This window comes from Argopecten irradians, unplaced genomic scaffold (assembly GCF_041381155.1).
Source record: "Argopecten irradians isolate NY unplaced genomic scaffold, Ai_NY scaffold_0255, whole genome shotgun sequence".
NCBI classification, from domain to species: domain Eukaryota; kingdom Metazoa; phylum Mollusca; class Bivalvia; order Pectinida; family Pectinidae; genus Argopecten; species Argopecten irradians.
The window spans coordinates 1-16,805 of NW_027187722.1; the positions used below are offsets into that span (position 1 = coordinate 1).

Here is a 16,805-nt window from a genome sequence, read left to right on the forward strand (position 1 = left end):
GCAATGAAATTTAACGAGGTCATTTCTAGTGGCCTGCAGATGTGTCGACCAGTTTCATTTTTTTCGACCAGCATCCAAGATGGCTACCATAGCGTTTCATTGTTTAAAATTTAACTGCTTATAGATATTTATCTACTGGCCCAATTTGCCTGGAATCGGTTTTAATATGTAGTTTAAATCAGATTCTAAATTTTCAAAGTGGGGGGGGGGGGAATCTGACTTTCAAATTTTCTACCTTGTTCTTAAAGTTCAACTACCATTTTGATAATAAAAGACAAATTTTTGTCAACATGTACGTTGAATAATATTTTAAAGATACTCTACCGCCGACATCATTTGAACTATAATTGGTGTTTAATCATGTAAATATATGCCCAATTAACACAAAAAATAATATGAAATAATTTGTTTCGCCTTTGGTGCATGCACAATCAGTACTTCATTCCATATAGGATATAGTGCCACAGAATTTTTTCAGGATGCAATTAATTATTTTTCATATTTTTAAATTGAAGTAAAATGAGAAGCTCAAACTTTTCAATGGTTGTAATGGTGTAAAGTAAGTAACTTTTGTAACAGAAGAAAAGTACTTAATCGTCTGCTCCTGTTTTATTTTTGATAGTGAAAAAATACCATTTGTCAGCATCTTTAAATGTATAAAGTGAAAATACAATTATAGACATTGCTGTGCCTACTGCCTAACATATTAACTTTAAATGATGTGACTTTGAAAAAGCATTTATTTCTTGGAAATAAGATTTATTTACAAGGAAAATAATGTAAACAAAAAAAAGATCACCATTCAGGGGAGGTCACTCTTGTCAAATTAGGCTATGTGGAAATTGGGGGAACTTTATTGGACACACAGGGACCTGGCACGAAAATTTTTAACCAATAGTATACATATATATATTATAGTATCAAGGGTATGAACTCGGCGGTAGAGAAAAACGGACCTATTTTTTTAAAACCGTGATTATTTTAATAAATGGGTTCTATACAACATTGACGGATATCTTACCTTAAAGAGAAATAATTTATCTTTCGATTGAGTGCTTGATGAACAAAATTGGCCAAGTATTGACGATGTTATGGCTTGATGAATCTGGAAATTTACGAAAAATATGCTAGGTAGACATTTCCCTGTCCGGTCAAAATGTCGTCTCGGCTCTAATGGGTACCTCAAAAACCAAGCCAAAATCACAAAATCTACGCTTGTGGTGGTAAACAGTACCCATAACTGTGTTCATCCACAATCTCCTTTGGAGGTGTCATGACCCGTACTTTGTAGAAACTCCATTTAAACATCATGTAGCTCACTTACTTTGACTGTCACCGCCATGTTCATTTTTCTCTCGGAACGCTTCTCGACTTTACATATCGTGACTACATTATGCAAATCATGTTAGTTATGCTTGTGTGTAAACTCGAGAAGCGTTCCGAAGAACAAATGAACATGGCGGTGACGGTTAAAGTAAGTGAGCTACACGATGTTTAAATGGAGTTTCTACAAAGTACGGGTCATGACACCTCCAAAGGAGATTGTGGATGAACACAGTTATGGGTACTGTTTACCACCACAAGCGTAGATTTTGTGATTTTGGCTTGGTTTTTGAGGTGCCCATTAGAGCCGAGACGACATTTCGACCGGACAGGGAAATGTCTACCTAGCATATTTTTCGTAAATTTCCAGATTCATCAAGCCATAACATCGTCAATACTTGGCCAATTTTGTTCATCAAGCACTCAATCGAAAGATAAATTATTTCTCTTTAAGGTAAGATATCCGTCAATGTTGTATAGAACCCATTTATTAAAATAATCACGGTTTTAAAAAAATAGGTCCGTTTTTCTCTACTGCCGAGTTCATACCCTTGATACTATAATATATACATATGTATACTGTTAGTTTAAAAAGATCGTGCCAGGTCACTGTGATTGGACATCACCCGTCACAATTAGACTTGTTATAAATTATCTCCGTATTCTTTAAATAAGCAGCTTGATTTATACTTAAAATATATCCCTTAACAGTTTACCTGACGAACCAGAGAAGTCTGAAGTTTCCGAACCTCCTGCTAAGGTAAGTGTTTTAAGTTCTGTCTAATTTATAACTGATTAATGTGTGTTTCAAAGTTTCACCAGCAGTCAGCACATGGTATGTTTGTCTCTTTGTGATAGAGGTATTTCTGATCTAATTTGTAGTGCTGTCTCACTGAAGTATATTCCCAAAGACACCCGGCAGGATATCCTACTTGATCATAATTATTATACTGTTGGTGCATAGATTTTACATTACTAAAGTAAAAGCAACTTTCTTTTGCCGCTATTAAATTTTGCGATTTCCATTTCAAAACAAGTTCGCACAGATTTAAAAACTTGGCGTAGATAAATTTTCACCAGTTAACTTGGGTTGTGAAATTTGCGAAAGTAAATTGCATATGAAGGAAAGTTGGTTTACAGTATAACAGAATTTTACATTAAATATAACAGAAATTACTGAAATATTAAACAGTTTTACAAATTATAGTTATCTATTTCATACTGAAATAAGTAAAAACAAATGCTATGAAATATGTCTATACCCAATGGATGGGTGGCAGTATAAAAAATTCTTTCTATGATAACATTTCTATTGAATAATTATGTGATGTAATGGCCAAGCCATTCGTCTTTCACTAATAGCTGGCTGGGGTTTGATCTCTAGCACGGACATAAAAAGGTTTTGGCTCAGCTCACCTGTTCAAACAGATGGGTTTTCTCAAGGCATTCCGGTCTCCTCCAACAGTTTGTACGCCTCACATGCTCGATTCCATGTCATCGAAAGTGATTTGTATAATTTGTTAACACAATCATTGTAATATGAATCTACAATAATACCGTAGTTTTTGCATATAGATAACTCCCTTTTTTTGTCTTTGTAGCGAATGAAAACAGAAAATTCTGGTCCAACAGAGGATTACAGTCAAGGAAAGGCCAACGTCAAGGTCAAGGTGAAAATCAGTTTTGTTCAAGTTTTATCAGTCAAATTACTGTATTCAGTTGTTATTAAATCAGTGATGATACTGAAGATTGGAAAACTCTGGTAAAGTGAAACTGATGATCTACCAATAGTGTTCATTCCTTTATATTTTGTTATCAACGGTTTGACAGTGAACACATTTTAAAAACAATACAGTTACTAAAAAGCAAAAGATGCAATAATATAACACTAGTACTGTTTCATTACATTGATTTTAGAATCAAGCAACACTGTCCATATTCTCGATACTCCAGGGGTTACTATCATTGACATTTGATCCACCCCTGGACTATGTCATAGTAAGACTGAAAGCAGTTCACTGACCAATTACAGGCCTTCAGAGACTTCCCTTGAAGACTACAGAGAGTGACGCCCAACTTCAAAGCAACACAGTCAACCACGGTGTACTTAAACAACTTATTTGATGTACATCAAAGGACTTAATTACCTGTTCTGTTCTGTTGCCTCCAGTTGTACTAAGAGATAGTTTAGGGGTTGATATAATGTCAGTGATAGTAGTCCCTGGAGTATTGAGGATGCATTGTCCACAGTCTTTTGGTCTTGTGTCCCTCTCGCACTGAGACACTGTCTGACCAACTTATTTTAGTCACAAATTAATTTTGCGTTTCATTTCAAACAACTTTAATGACAATGCAAATTTTGCAATCGAGACTTGATTTTACTTTTAATACCTGGGTTTGAAATATTTTTGCAGCAATTTATATATTTGATAATTCATACTGCCTATGAAAAGTGCAAAATTCAGTTGCATGAAAATAAAGTTTGTCTACAGTGATAGGTAAAGAAATAAATAATTGTTTGAAGTAATCCTATCTTGTTTGTACTGTTTCAGCCTGTGAAGATGAACAAAGCACAGTCTTTACTCAGCAAAGTAGACAAATCCGGTATGAAGAGCATGGCTAGCTTCTTTTCACCAAAAGCCAAAACCTGAGGAATTGAAGACTGATTTCCTCGAAGTCTCAAACAACTACCACTCAAGATACTACAGCATATTCAGCAAGACAAATTCAAGTGTATAGTTGACCACTGCTAACACCATTGTTTTCATATATATCTAGTAATGCATTTGTTTTGAATGGTGCTTTCCTTTTCATTGTTAAATTTTTATACACCAATGCAAAGAGTAATTTAGATATTTAAAATATCGTACTGTATGTCTTTCCAATGATTTAATTTCATAATTAAATAAAAGACATCTTGCCAGTTTCATTTTACAGTTGAATTTGAAGTGCTAAAAATTATGTTGCTTGACATAATTTTTGAAATTTAATGCATGGACCGATTTTGATGATTTTCTTATTCAGAAAATGTGATTTTTTATGCAGGATTATATATTGTATTTGGTTATTTGATATATGCATTATACAATTACATAAATCCACTGAAAATTGTGTTCAGTTTAAGTTGAAGTAAGAGCAAGATGTTTCATTGTTGCATGCATATTTGATATAAACCTATAAGTACATGAAATGTACAGTTTTGTGTTCAAGTGCATGTTTTAAATTTTGTTTATCATACAAACAAAAATATTTTTGTAAATGAAGACACTTAATATCATATGGAACACATCCCTTGTTAGATGAAATTTAAGCTCTTTAAATGTTTATTTTCTAAACTTTTTTGATGTTGATTGTAATTTCATTGCATGGGAATTGTATAACCTAACATTCCTTCATCTGACTTTTATCATAATATAAAATTCTGACGAAAGATCAGCAGTAAACTGGATTTTTAACTTGGAAAAACAGTATTGTGTTCATAAACCATTCATTTTGTTTTTTCATCTTTAGATATGCAGTATGAAAAATTGAAAATTATCTCCCTTGGACTGATCTCTGTGCTGAATTATTTCCACCAGTGCTTACAAAATATGAAATTATCCCCTCTTTGACTGTACAGACCTCTCTTTGACAGTCAACATTTACACTTAAAGAATATGCAGGTTTGAAATTGTCTCCCTTTTATTGCAGATTATCAAAAATTGTTCAGTTTACTGATGTAAAATTGTATAGTGATTCCAAATTTCTCATTTTTAGTGGCAATGTTAATTACAAAAATGTTACGTGAATTTTTGATAGTTTTTGGAGTACATTCTATTCAGAGATGATGAATTTGACTATAGTTTTATATCTAGATAAGAAATATTGAACTATGGATGCAATTAAGATCCATGTGAGTTGTCATCCAGGCTGTCAAAGAAATAAAACATACGATTGAAATCTACTGATTGTGTTTGTAAATGTTTTAATACTTTCTGGGTTTGGCTTTTGTTTGCTTGTCCAGGGGATGTATTATAAGACTCTTTCATATGTACATATGAAGTATAAGGATATTTTACCTGATGGTCACAAAATATAGTGAAACCCAAAATTTGCCGAATTTTCTTATCTTGAGGGTAGAATATCTGTAGCTTTCATATCCACATATAAAAGAGTATTTTTAGGTCATCTGAACCGTGCGCCGTGCGTTAACTTTTCACATTTTGAACTTCTTCTCAAGTTCTACCAGTGCGATTTGGCTGAAACTTGCATGAAATGATCCTGACAGGGTCCCGACAAAGTGTTGTTATTTTTCGGGTCGATCCGAAATCCAAGATGGCCGCCAAAGCCGCCATCTTGAAAACACATTTTGAACTTCTTCTCTAGTTCTACCGGTTGGATTTGGCTGAAACTTGCATGAAATGATCCTGACATAGTCCCGACAAAGTGTTGTTATTTTTCGGGTCGATCCGAAATCCAAGATGGCCACCAAAGCCGCCATCTTGAAAACACATTTTGAACTTCTTCTCAAGTTCTACCGGTGCGATTTGGCTGATACTTGCATGAAATGATCCTGACATGGTCCCGACAAAGTGTTGTTATTTTTCGGGTCGATCCGAAAACCAAGATGGCCGCCACAGCCGCCATCTTTAAAACACATTTTGAACTTCTTCTCAAGTTCTACCGGTGCAATTTGGCTGAAACTTGTATGAAATGATCCTGACATGGTCCCGACAAAGTGTTGTTATTTTTCGGGTCGATCCGAAATCCAAGATGGCCGGCAAAGCCGCCATCTTGAAAACACATTTTGAACTTCTTCTCAAGTTCTACCGGTTCGATTTGGCTGAAACTTGCATGAAATGATCCTGACATGGTCCTGACAAAGTGTTGTTATTTTTCGGGTCGATCCGAAAACCAAGATAGCCGCCACAGCCGCCATCTTTAAAACACATTTTGAACTTCTTCTCAAGTTCTACCGGTTCGATTTGGCTGAAACTTTTATGAAATGATCTTGACATGGTCCCGACAAAGTGTTGTTATTTTTCGGGTCGATCGGAAATCCAAGATGGCTGCTACAGCCGCCATCTTTAAAACACATTTTGAACTTCTTCTCAAGTTCTACCGGTTGGATTTGGCTGAAACTTGTATGAAATGATCCTGACATGGTCCTGACAAAGTGTTGGTATTTTTCGGGTCGATCCGAAATCCAAGATGGCCGCCAAAGCCGCCATCTTGAAAACACATTTTGAACTTCTTCTCAAGTTCTACCGGTGCGATTTGGCTGAAACTTGCATGAAATGATCCTGACATGGTCCCGACAAAGTGTTGTTACATCTCTGGTTGATCCCAAATCGAAGATGGCTACCATGACACTATATCTAATTAATTTCCTACATGTTAAGGCCCTTTGGCCTCTTGTTTGAAATAAAATTTGTTGAAAGAAATTGAAAATGATCATGACATGGTCCTGACAAAGTGACACCATATGAAATTAATTTTACTATTGCCAAGGTAGTCAGATGACCGTTAAGGCCCTTTGGGCCTCTTGTTATCTCCTACCATCGTCACATGGAAGGCTTTTCTAAAACGCCTCTCGTCTGTGGTCTGTCATCCGTCTTTTTACCATTATTTCTTAGGTACAAAAGGAATCTTTTTTCAAATTTCATCTGAAGGTTTCCCTAGTACCTTTATTGTGTATACATCATTTTGGGACTGATCTGTCAAAAAGATGGCCATTTGGCAGCCATCTTGAATTTGATAGTTACACTATTTCTCAGAAAGGACAGAAGGAATCTGGTGCAAATTTTGTGTGTAGGCTCCTCATGGACCCTTATTTTGCATTTAAGGACCAATTGTTAACAAGATGGCTGACAAGCCGCTATCTTAGATTTTGGTAGTTGACGGTTGTTACTGAACCAGTATTTCTCAACAAACAAAAAAATACATATGTGATTTATTTCGAATTTCATACATTTTATGTATGCTCCCAATGTTATAGTTGAACATATTGCATTTTGGGTGCGATTTGTCATCATAATCGGATGGCTTACAAGAAAGTTTCTTGGAGTTAATAAGTTAGTTTGTGACCGCTATTTCTCAGAAAGGATGGGATGGAAAGAATTTGTGTAAAATCGGATATCTTGGTTTCCCATGGACCCTGTTGGTGCATATTGGAATTTTGCAATAAGATGACTGGAAAGTAGCAATGTTGGATTTTGATAACTGAAGTTTATTACTAAGTAACTCTCAGAAATTTATATGTAGATTTTTCTTTGTTCCTAAATATTGTCAATTGCATTTCGTTCATGAAAAGAAAACAACATGATTAATAAGTAACCATCTTGGATTTTTTTTCATTTTCGTAGAAAGTACTGAATATATCTACATGTAGCTCCCTGTTGGGTCTTTTTAGTCCTCAGTTCTGTATATCTAATTTGTAACAAATACAAACACTTCATGATGGACAATGACCATATTAAAATTTTACAATAGAAGTGACTATTTCTGCTAAGGAACTTATGTGAGCAAACTATGTGAACTTTTGCATTTAAATTTTGAAATGGGAGTGGGGAAAGAAAATGTCTACCTCTTCGACATGAAGAATCACTCGTTTGGTGCTAAGATACCTCTGGGATCCCCCTGTGGCAATGTCACAAAAAAATCTCGCAATTTTAAAACCTTCAGCACGTTTTATTTCGCTGTTAAAAACGCTGTGGCTGTATTTCAACCCTCCATACAGGATATTGCGTGATATTTTTCATTGCAAATCTGTGCGGTTTACCTTCTTAACAGTAAAAGCAAATTTATTTCTTAAAACACAGCTCAAATGTTACTGAGAAAACAGTAATCTATTTGACATGATTGTCACGATGTTGTATTGATTAGGTAGCAATGGAATACAACCCCAGGCGACACGAGTACATTGCATGAGATGAACCAGTACCACACCTGTAGGTATGAGAGAAAGCTAGGTATTGGATGAGGAACTTTGGATGTAAAATAATTTTCACAATCTTTTTTTGCATGGGATTAAATTTTGCATAATTTGTCGGAAATTCTTGGTTAGGCTTAAAAAAGGGTCTGTTTAGGGTTACATTGGCAAAATAAATAGGGTCGGTCGGTCAGGAGGATTTTTTTCTTTTTTTCTGTTCAGTGTCTTTCACTCTAAAATGATGGCGGGAACCGGAGTCTGTGATCGAAATCCCCTCTTTTTAATTTTTTTTTTTTCGTAGAAAAGTGGAAAAAAATAGGGTCGGGGGTAAAAAATATAGGGTTGGTCTGGTAACCACAAACAGACAATTTTTTTGGCCTTACTGTAAAACCGGTATAAATAGCCAAAATAAATCTCAGTGAAAGTCGTTAAGTACAAAAGCGCAAAAATGAAGTCCATGTGATAAAAGTTGGTGTGCAATAGTCTCCTTCTCAGCATCTCTCTGTATGTTGGCGATGTAGCCTTAAGGATTTTCAGAAAATATCGGCTTACAGGGTTCCAGGGATAGGAGAAACTTGATCCTTGTGCAGATTGATAGGTCTTAGTTGGTGCTTCATCATTTGTCCACAACTTTCAGCATCTCCTTCGGATACAGCGCAGCTAAAGGTTGAATCCCGAGACTGTCGTGACTAAGTGTTGGCTTAGATTCTAATACTCTCCAAACTCTAAGGTGAATAGCGACAATTGCATTTTTGCAGCTCAAATTGGGCATATTAAGGAATGGGAGAGGAGTTTGCATTGGTTTATATATTTTTTGCATGGAAGAAGATTCTGTCAAAGATTTCCTGTCTCTGATAGAGGATGATATATATAAGGACGTAAGATGGTCAAGACCTATAGCCAATAACATCTAGACGATAAAAGCGACTATCTGATCATGGTTGATGATGACAGAAAATACCGTACATGTGCAAATACAGAGCCGACATAGTGTAACATCATCTTCTATGTGTGCTCTGTTCAGGTTGGAAAAGTTGATTCTCCAAATGACATGCTGTTCTACACGGTGTTTTTGTCGTCCTCTATGCTGATCTTTCTACTTCCAGGATGTACATTCATTTTCTTCCAAACCATATGTCGTTTCTCATGAGTCATCATTTTCTCACTTTGATAAAAGTATGGAAATACCAATCTTCCTATTCCTAATGATACTCTCGTACATTTGTATATCTAGCATACTACCAGCTTCCTCTACGTATACAAATATATGAGGAGTTTTCTTCTGCCTAGATATCCAAGCCTCGTCTCAATACAGGTATCGGTAAGGTAGCGACATCACTAGCCTGCACTTTGACACCTCGGACTCTTAAACAGTTCCTGACAATGTCAGTTGTAGTTGTAAAGAGAGATCGTATATCCTTGTGTCTATCACGCTTGGCGGAACACGATATTTAACAGTCCCTTTACGGCTTATTTCCTCATTCTTATGAACCGTTATTCTCTATGTTCATTTACTCCGATGCGCGAAGTATATATTTGGTTTCCAACTGTGCTGGACGTGACTGTATCTTGTAATATAGTCCATGCACCCTCATCCTCGATACTCCAGGGGTTCCAATCACTTACGATCTCTACATCCCTGGACTATCTCATAGTGTAATTGAAGGCAGCTCAGCGGAAAACATTTGACCAATTACAGGCCAGCAAAGATTTCCTTTGAAGACTACGTACAGAGAGAGCGACGCCTAACATCAAAGCCACACATTCAACCACAGTGTACCGTTATACGGTTCTTTTGATGTACAACAAATGACTAAATTACCTGTTCTGTTCTGTTGCCTCCAGTTTTACTATGAGTTAGTCCAGGGGTGTAGAGATCGTAAGTGATCAGAACCACTGGAATATCGAGGATGATGCACCCTCTGTTAGCTAGTTGGCAGATACCAGACTCGGTCATCACGTTTCCTTTTCTACTGTTAGATTGATCGTCGTAATGAAGAGAAAGGGTCATATTGTGCATACCTTATATCTTCTCATGTTATAGTGCTCTGGTCTGTATCCTTCCGATGCATTTCATGTGAAACATGTACGATGTGAGACAGATCCATATTCGTTGGTAAAACTACACTGCAGTCAGGTTGACTTTTGGGCTTCCACCTCGAGGTCACAACAGTCACTGGTTAGTTTGCTCTCTCTTTTCTTGGGTTTTTTCCAACTACGAATTCTTCAGACGAAGTCTTTCTTAAGTCACTCCTAGCAAGAAGTAGCAAAAGCGTCTTCAAGTAATTGATTTTTTAACCTCCTCACGCATCGCAGCTCCAGTAGTATTTGTTATTGCCGCGATGTCCTCTGTTGGTTTGTATGACACAGTTTTCGTCTGCTGTTAAATCCCTTCCCTTCTTGTTAATGTTTTAGATAACGGATATTAAACCTTTCAATATTTGTTTTTGTGTCCTCGCCTTGAGTATAAGCTCCATGTCATGGCTAGTATCAATCTGTGTTGACTCTTAATTGCAACTTCTCAGTTTGGACAGAGCTACCTGCTCCGGAAGCGATCGATATCCTTTGACTACCTGGTCGAGCAGTTGAACAGTATTTTACAACTGGATACAAGTATGTACACAGGCCTGGATAGTATCTCTATCTTTATTGCCTACCTAGCCACCCGTCGTACCTACGACCAACGCGTCCTGAAGTATCCGACACTGCCTCAGTGTGGTGTTCTCTAATCCTGGCTTCACAACCAGCCAGTGACTTTACTCTGCCAAGTCTGGACATATACCATACACGACTCTTGTGACTCCGGTGACTAACCCTTGGCACGACTGTCAGCACGAGCTTGGCGAACAGTATCCTGCTCAGAGTAAGAGTGCCTTAGAGAATGGAAGTTCTTCCGAATACAATACAAGTACCAAAAATAGGTTAGGTGTATCAGTGTGGCCTTTTCAGGCGACCGCTTGTGCAGGATCTTCTGGTGTTCTCAGGGCCGTTCACACACCGGCAGTGACATCACTATATCGTATGCCTTTGCTTCGAGTGAAATACACAGCGTACCGATAAGCAGAGAAGCCTTTGCAGCAAACCCCTTATTCAGTGGCTTCTGGCTTTTATAACTTTGTAAAGTGATCGATCTCAATCTCAAAGCATGTAAGAGTTCGCCAACGTCTACTTGAGCAGATACATGTACCTACCCCACACATACCTGTGTGATATATAGTCGTGTTCCCTCATAGTGGTATAGTTCATCTCCATACAATACTTGGAGTTCTAATTAAAACACGTCCAACAGAAACTTGCCCGTCAATAAGAACCTTAACATAGATCCCTGGCTCCGCAGCCTGTCCATTTACCTGGTATTACACGTACCTGATGTTTAACTGGGGTTTCTTGAAGTTTCTTTTTCCTACCTCCAGACCAGCCATTACTCCTTTGTTTAGTGCATTTCTTATGATAATGCCCATATTCACCGCAGTTAAAGCGGACATCACTGCAACCGTTAGTATAATGACAGTCAGACTGTCGCCATTTATTCTGATGTGCCAACAAATCTATCCGGCTGTGTAAGCTTTCAGTGTCTTCTGTACATCTGGCAGGGCCGCTGTCAGCGCTCACATCGCTTTGTTAGTCAACAACCCCCGCCTGGATGACAAGCCACAGACATTCCAGTGATTCCTCGTGTTCAGTCATAAAAATGCTTCCAATTCAACCGAATGAAGAATTCCTTCTTTGTATTGGCTGGCCTTCATGTTGTAGTCCATCATCGCACCTTTCTATAGTATCATAGTATCAGATTGGTCAGTCGGGTACATATGGTTCTCCAGTCGTCTTATACTTTGACCACGACTCCGGAAAAGACTCCTTTTCAAGGTTTTATGTTTACTTTAAAGACACTCTGCAGGTACCTTGTAGGACTAGTACCTTGTAACTGACATGCTGAATGCTTGGATCAAGGGCTACCAAATCTTTAAAAAAAAATTTTTGTTATTCCAAAGTCACAAGGCTCGATTAGGCTGAACTATTTAACAATAATTGTAACTTTTAATAAGAGGCATATTGACCTTTAACTCCTGTAAACTATGGGTGTTACTTCCCGTTGGAGCCTAGTAGTTATGCATATTGAATTTTGGACCGGTCCGTTTATCGCAATTTTCAAAAAATACTGAAAGATCCGTCTCATACACTGTTTGTAGATTCCCCTTGAACTCTTTTTATGAATAGTATCTAATGGACCGGTCCATTAACAAGATGACCTACAGACACCAATCTTAAAGTTTGTTAATTACCGCTATATCTCAAAGGATTTCAAATTCTATAATAGACTCCACTTGGCCCTAGTTATGCATATTAGATTTTGGAATCATTTAGCGATGGTCTAAACAGGCCGCCATTTTGGATTTTGATGTTCAGAATAAATAGTACCATTTTGAAAGAGTTCTGTCTCAAATTTCATATGAAAGAACCCCTTGGGCTCTAGTAATACATAATACTTTTGACAAGATAGCCGACAGGCAGTCAGCCATCTTGGATTTGATATTTGAACTTCGTATCACTATTGCTCAGACAGTACGAAAGGGATCTTTTGAAAGGCAACTTAGGCCCTGGTTATGAATATTGGATTTTGGAACCTATCGGACAAGATGGTCGACAGGCCATTTGTAGACTTTATATTAATTTCCCTATGTGTACTCTTTATTGTCAAATGAGCCGTGTTCTCCCTTAAAGATTTTTTCCTGTTGGTCCTAAGGTCCAACTGACCTCGGGTCATTTTTCAACGTTTGAAAAATGACCCCGAAAACCGTTGAAAACTGAACTTCAAGCGCACTTTTTACACCGACCCGTTGAAAATTGACCCTGTTGAAAAGTGACCCCATAAGAACTCGTTTTTACACAACAACACAACACGAAACCAAAACACCACGAAACCACACAGCATGACACAGCACAGCAACACACCAACAAAACAACAGCACTACACAGCACAACAACACATCACACCACACAACAACACAACATCACACAAAATAACATCACGCAACACAACAACGCATCACACTAAACACAACATCACACAACCACACAACACGACACAACATCACAACAAAACATCACACAACACAACACAACCATGCAACAACAATACAACAGCATCCAACAACAACACAACAATCGCACAACATAACACAAATACACAACACACAAACACGCAACAACAACATAACAACACCCAACAACAACACAACAACACCACAACAACACCACAAAAACACAACACACCTTACAACACAAGATAACAACAAAACATCACACAACACAACCACAACACACAGCCACGCAACAACAATACAACACCACCCAAAAACAATAACACACAACACACGACAACATCACACAACATAACACATCACAAAATCACACAACAAAACATCACACCACAACACACAACAAAACCACAACACAACAATAATACAACACCACCTAAAAACACAACACCCGACATAACGCAACAACACATCACAAAAACATCACGTAACAACACATTACACAAACACGGAACAACAACACAACACACAACACAAAACACATCCACACAGCATACAACACACACACAACAACACACCAATGACACACAACACAATAACATGACACAACCACACATGAATACACAACACAACACACAACACAACACCACACAACAAAACAACACCACACAACAAACAACACACAACACAAAAACACACTATCACAAAACAACACAACAACACAACACAACCATACGCATAACACAACTGAACTGATACATACATGTACGCAGATATATGATACATGCAGTTTTGTATTGCAGGGAATAAATAAATATTAACAATTACTGAATATCTGACAAACGTTAAATCGTCGAAAATGTTATTATAAAAATCATTAAGAAACAAATTAATAATATCCATTAATTATAGTTTTGTAACACTATCCACTGGTACTCGGAAGTGAACACCACACAGTACAAACTTTGCATGCAGTTGATAACAACACTCCTTTCTATTTACTACGTTACCTCAGTGTTATATAGCAATTCCTCAGTTTGAGAACAATTAAATTAACATTATCTACACGTGCGAACAAAATGACTGTAGAAAAAATGAAAGTTTTGTAGTGCCGTATTCTCCATAATTAAACATACAAGCACCTAAAATATTTAAATGAGGTATTTGTTACGATGATAACGATACAAAATTTCAATTCAAATCGAGATTACTTAATTTTAATACAATGGCGATAACAGAATTCGAGAATTATGTTTGTGCAACAGTTATATATGTGAATGTACTAGGGTCATATTTCAACAGACCATCCGTTGATAGTTTGCCAAGGTCATTATGATTTTTCAACGGTCATTTTTCAACAGACCTGCCGTTGAGAATTGACCCTAAACACTGTCAATTTTCAACGGCATGTTCAATTTTCAACGTTGAAAACTGACCCGAGGTCAACTTTCAACGGAGGTCCATTTTCAACGTTACACCGGCTACCCTAAACGTTATATATCAATTACCGGTCCTGACTGAAAGTTAAAGGTCCTTACGAAGTTAAAATTCATTCTTTAGTCTATATAATTACTAGCAAAGTGATATATCTGCATATCCGGTTAGTATCGTAGGCCTGAGCAAAGTTGACTGAAAACCAGAATACTAGGAAAATTGGTTTTGTACAGTTTGATCTTCGACCTTTCCACAAATCTACTGCCATTTTTGTTATGTACTTGCATGTATATCCTCTATCTGGGCTGAAAGTTACCCGTCAAAGGACCAGCTACATGGTAAACATTATCCGACTATAAAGTTGCCGGTCACGTGCAGACGGACAGGCGTTAATTTCAAAAGCTGCAAAAGAGGAGGGAAAACACAGAGAGAGAAAAACTATTTCCATAGACTGATATAGATCGCTTTTTAGACTCCTGTGACCTTTAACGAAGGTCAAGGTTATTAATTCTAACACAAATTGTAGCCCTTCATCTCAACATGGTACTGACCTGATATCAGGTTTCTATGCCTCTTGGTTAATATTATAACAAAGTTATTTAAATATTTTAGCTTATTTGACTCTTGACCTTGAATGAAGGTCAATGTCATTCATTTGAACAAACTTGGTAGCCCTTCATCTCAGCATTCGGGCAGGTGAGCTAAAAACAAGAGGTCCATGGGCCTTAACGGTCATCTGACTATTAGCACAACACATTGAACACAATGTAGTCGTTTAAAGATTTTAGCATATTTAACCTCTGTGTCCTTGAATGAAGATCAAGGTCATTCATTTGAACAAATTTTGTAGCCCTTCATCCCAGCATGTCACAGGCCCAATATCAGGTCTCTAGGCCTCCTGATTATTCTCAAGAAGTCGTTTAAAGGATTTTTAGCCTATTTGACCCTGTGACCTTGAATGAAGATCAAGGTCATTCATTTGAACACACTTGATAGCCCTTCATCCCAGCATACTACATGCCCAATATCAGGTCTCTAGACCTCTTAGTTATTCAGAAGAAGTTGTTTAAAGGATTTTTAGCCTATTTGACCCCTGTGACCTTTAATGAAGGTCCTTGTAATTTATTTGAACAAACTTGGTAGCACTATCAGTACCCTGGGCCTACTAATTCTTGAGAAGAAGTTGTTTAAAGATATTAGCCTTTTTGACCTCTGTGACCTTGAATGAAGAAAAGGTCATTCATTTTAACAAACTTGATAGCTCTTCATCCAAGCATGTTATGGGCCCAATATCAGGTCTCTAGGCCTCTTAGTTATTCACAAGAAATTGTTTAAAGGATTTTTAGCCTATTTGACCCCTGTGACCTTGAATGACGGTCAAGGTCATTTATTTGAACAAACTTGATAGCCCTTCATCCCAGCATGCTACAGGCCAAATATCAGTACCCTGGGCTTTCTGGGTCTTGAGAAGAAGTTGTTTAAAAGATTTTAGCGTTTTTGACCCCTGTGACCTTGAAAGAAGGTCAAGGTCATTCATTTGAACAAACTTGGTAGCCCTTTGTCTCAGCATGCTGCAGGCCAAATATCAGTACCCTGGGCCTTTCGGTTATTGAGAAGAAGTCGTTTGAATGAAAAATTTACGCACAGCGCACGACGACGGACGGTGCATGACAATAGGTCATCCTGACGTTTCGGTTCAGATGACCTAATAAATTGAGCCCAAATAAATGGGAGATCATCTTTAAATACTTAACCTCTTCATTAAATCCAGAAACATCAAATTGGTAGTTGAGCAGGTATTCCACCACTTAAAGTCTTCAATATGTAATGTTTTTATATGACTAGGAAGAAGTAAGTCTTCAATATGGTTTGATCAAATCCAAGGGCTCAGATGAAAATTCTTTCATTTACTTCTCTTTCTTCCTATTGAACTGTATCTTGATTTTCTGTATTTGGATATTACAGAACTGTATGCCCCTTATAGGTCATCCTCGATATTCCAGGTATTCTGATCGCTTAAAAATCTCTACACCCCTGGACTATCTCATAGTAAAACTGGAGGCAACAGAATCGAACAGGTAATTTAGTCATTTGATGTA

General features: G+C 37.3%; 1 long non-coding RNA gene across 1 annotated transcript; it reads left to right on the forward strand.

The window, feature by feature from the left end:
• The first annotated feature begins 2,008 nt into the window (after positions 1-2,008).
• On the forward strand, positions 2,009-4,801 carry LOC138312225 (uncharacterized). The gene is made up of 3 exons (XR_011206888.1): positions 2,009-2,083; positions 2,925-2,993; positions 3,876-4,801. It is a non-coding gene; the product is annotated as an uncharacterized lncRNA (long non-coding RNA).
• The last annotated feature ends 12,004 nt before the right edge of the window (positions 4,802-16,805 follow it).